Consider the following 4350-nt stretch of genomic DNA (forward strand, 5'->3'; position numbering starts at 1 on the left):
TATACCTGTGGCGGATTCATTTTGATATTTGGAAAAACTAATACAATTATGTAAAGTTTAAAAATAAAATTTAAAAAAATAAATAAACACACAGGCCACCTCTTCAACAGTTTCATAAACTGCTAGAGGTATATAGTGGCTTCCCAAGTGATTCCAGGGTGAAAAATCTGCCTATCAATGTATGAGACGCAAGAGACACAGGTTTGGTCCCTGGGTTGGGAAGATCCCCTGGAGAAGGGAATGGCAACCCACTCCAGTATTCTTGCCTGGAAAATCCCATGGACATAGGAGCCTGGTGGGCTACAGTCCATGAAGTTGCAAAGGAATCAGACATGACTTAGTAACTAAACAACAAAGAGAGGCATAGTGTGTACTGTGTATGGGGACATCTTCTGATCTGAAGTCTCAGCAGCAGCAGGGAGGCCACCTGGTTTCTCAACATCCTCTGACACCGCCCCTCATCACTCTCCCTCCTGCTCAGGTTCCTCCAGAGATTGACTTCATTTTTAAAAAACTTTAACATCTAAAACAAGCACATTCTTCAGGGCCCTATTTGAATGTGTTGCCTGAACACCCATGTAAAACAGCAGCCACACTAACTCCTTTCCTCGTACTTGCTTTCATTTTCTTCATAGTGTCTGCCACCATCGAACATGCTATATATGATGCTTTATTTCTGATATTCTTTATCCATGATGAGACTTTAGAAGACTTTGTTTCTCAGAACCCTATACACACTGCAAAATCCATGGGCAAATATTAAAATTAATATTTGACAGCAAAATTTAAAAGTAACACTTCAACAATGTGAGAAATGTCTATTTGTGTCAAATTTTTCATGTTATTTTTCCCCTATCCTTGTAGGCAACAAGGAACATCACAGGAGTTTCAGAATTTCTTCTCCTGGGATTTTCAGAGGAACCAGAATGGCAGCCCCTCATATTTGGGCTTTTCCTCTCCATGTACCTGATCACTGTGTGGAATTCTGCTCATCATTCTGGCTGTCAGTTCAGACTCCCACCTCCACACCCCCATGTACTTCTTCCTCTCCAACCTGTCCTTTGTAGACATCTGCTTCACCTCCACCACCATCCCAATGTTGCAGAAACAAGTACTCGAGAAACCAACCACCACACTCAGAGAGTCAGAGAACTCAGGTTTATTAAGCCAGCAGACCCAGAGGAGTTAACACTCCAAGCTCTGAGCCCTGAACAAAGGGGTTACAGAGTTTTTATACACTGAGAGGCATGATTAAGCAGGTTTGCAGGGGCTTGGTGATTGCAAAGAGCAGGACAAGGATGAGTGAGATAAGCTCCAGTTCCTAGTATTGTAAGTCCCCACTTTCTAAGACTAAGTGACCTATGTGATCCAGACTTTGCAAGGAGCAAGCTGAGTTACAGAGACAGAAGGAGCAGGAGGTTATGTAAAATTTTAACTCTTCCTCTTCATTCCCCCTTCTTGATGCTTCTATCACTCGTTGTAGAAAGCATCATCTCATGTTTTGGTAGGTCATTCAGAGCTCCCCCTCGTTTAAGGGGCTATAGTGAGCTATTACCATTTGCACCTTTTTGGATTCAATTTGAGAGGTTATGAACTGGGTAATAGGGTTGAGAATACAAGGGCCAAACAAGAGCACCACAAAGAATATGAAGAGAGGACCAGTTCAAGGGAGAAGCCACGATGTCCAGCTCCAGATATTATTCTAATTACCCCAGGAATTAGCTAGTTTTTCTCTCCTTTCTGTGATTTGTTCCCTTAGCTGTTGGGCCATGTCCCTGACTATTTCTGATTGGTTTACATAAAAGCAGCATTCTTCATTCAAGAAGAGATAGAGTCTTCTCTTTTCAGCTGTCAGTAGGTCAAGCCCTCTCCTATTATGTAAACCACCTCAACCAGAGAGTCTAGTTGGTCCTGTAATGAAGAGCACAGCAGTAATACCTATTAGGGATAGAGGCCACAATTGACAATGAAAATCCATCGATATTTTGATAGCTGGCTCCTCAAGCTCCCACCATGCATTGACCAGCCAGCTGCCAGAGTGTGGCTGGAGCAAGGCTGAAGAATCCTCAAGCTTCTGCCTTGTGTTGACTAGTCAGCTTCTGCAGTGACTAGGGCAGGGCTCAGCGTCCCTCATGTGTGAGGGCTGTTGTCTTTGAAACCGGACCTTAAGGAGGTTTGGGGGATCCTGAACTGCTTTCCAGGTGTCCTCATCACAGGTAGTTGCTGCCTTCTTGATTCTGGTGCGGTGGATCTAAGGGATGACACCTGTAACTTTAACAGCAGTAGGGGTTGCCAGGACGACTGTGTGAGGGCCTGTCCAAACTGCTAAAGTGGTTTATTTGGTTTTGTTTTCTAATCTTTAACACATACTTCATCTCCTGGCTGATAGGGATGAACCCAATTGCCCAAAGCAATGGGTGTCCTTTCTAAGGTTTATCAAGCGATATAGCAGAAGACTTTTCCCAGGGCCTGGAGGTTTGGGGACATCTCCAGGTCAGCTACTTGTTGGTGGTCTCCCTTGAGCTTTTCTATCACTGGGGGTGGTCTCCTGTATAAGATCTCAAAGGGAGAATAGCCTGAGGACTTTGGGGTGCATTTACATAGGGAGATGAGAGTCCACAGAATAAGACAGCTTGCTCCAGCATTGTTTGGGTATTGACCAGGGGATATTCTTGTCATACTACTACTTGGAGAAACAAACTTAACAAGAAAGTTAAGGATATATGGCCCAAAGATTAATAGAAGTAGGAAAGCTGCTGTGGGGCTAGCCAGGAGAACCAGGTCCAGACATTAGTTCATGACATTAGTGTTTATCCAGGTATGAGAAGATGCAAGAATTTGGACTCATAAAAATCTTTACCTGAAAACATTTGACTAGCTGAAGGGCTGTTTTTCTGGGTTTTTCCCAGAGCACAGAATGCCTTATTTTTTGTCTCCACCCTGAACTCCTTTCAAGGGGGTGTTGAAGGTCAGCATCTTGTTCATTTCAGTTCAGTTCAGTCGCTCAGTCGTGTCCAACTCTTTGCGACCCCATGAACCACAGCACGCAAGACCTCCCTGTCCATCACCAACTCCCAGAGTTCACCCAAACCCATGTCCATAGAGTGGTCACGATTTAATCTTTGTAGAGGCAGCTGGCAAGGGTCAACTTTCAGTCAGCAGGGCCCCTTTATTGCCACATATTTGACCATGTTTTGGGGGCATTTCATGGTCACTGTATCCAGCAGTGCTGGGAAGGCTCATTCCCAGGTCTAACAAAGATTCCATTGACAGGCCACTCAATGTGTTGTCACTAGACCAGGTCTTGTAAGTAGCAAAAGTCTCTGGACCATACCTGCCTTACTAACCTCTTGGTCCAGAAAGATATTTTCTCTTGTTGCTTCTTCCCATATCTAGAGTTACATTGGACGGAGGAGCCTGGTAGGCTGCCGTCTGTGGGGTCGCACAGAGTCGGACACAACTGAAGTGATGCAGCAGCAGCAGCAGCAGAATTACATTATTACAATTATTGATCTCATATGGAACTGCATATCAGCAGTTTATCACAGGCTCTGTCACACATTTGGTAACATAAATAATCTTCTGAAGCATGCTACATAGAAAATAATATAGCTAGCAGTTATTAGTAAGGTCACAAACAAGAATTTAAGTCAAGAACTTTCATTGGGTATAGCCTGGTACACCCCCAGGTCATCTGACTCAGTTAAGTGATTATGGCCAAGTGTTAACCTCCGGGTTGTACATCATGGAGCATCTGATCTTTATCCAGAGATTGGTTACTGAGATAAGCTTTAGAAACAATCTTAGAGTGTCCTTTTTAATAACTTAATTAAACTTTTTAGCAATATAACATATCAATGAACTGTCTCAGAAGTGAGTCTTAGTAAGATCAGATCAGATCAGATCAGTCACTCAGTCGTGTCCGACTCTTTGCGACCCCATGAATCGCAGCACACAAGGCCTCCCTGTCCATTACCAACTCCCTGAGTTCACTCAGACTCATGTCCATCGAATCAGTGATGCCATCCAGCCATCTCATCCTCTGTCGTCCCCTTCTCCTCCTGCCCCCAATCCCTCACAGCATCAGAGTCTTTTCCAATGAGTCAACTCTTGGCATGAGGTGGCCAAAGTACTGGAGTTTCAGCTTTAGCATCATTGCTTCCAAAGAAATCCCAGGGCTGATCTCCTTCAGAATGGACTGGTTGGATCTCCTTGCAGTCCAAGGGACTCTCAAGAGTCTTCTCCAACATCACAGTTCAAAAGCATCAATTCTTTGGCGCTCAGCCTTCTTCACAGTCCAACTCTCACATCCATACATGACCACTGGAAAAACCATAGTCTTGACTAGAT

At 44.1% G+C, this 4350-nt stretch overlaps 1 pseudogene; it reads left to right on the top strand.

Moving 5' to 3' along the window:
* The window catches only part of LOC105001949, a 25135-nt pseudogene that overhangs the window by 16593 nt on the left and 4192 nt on the right, over positions 1–4350 (top strand).

The sequence above is a fragment of the Bison bison genome, unplaced genomic scaffold, assembly GCF_000754665.1.
Source record: "Bison bison bison isolate TAMUID 2011002044 unplaced genomic scaffold, Bison_UMD1.0 scf7180017864386, whole genome shotgun sequence".
Classification (NCBI taxonomy): domain Eukaryota; kingdom Metazoa; phylum Chordata; class Mammalia; order Artiodactyla; family Bovidae; genus Bison; species Bison bison.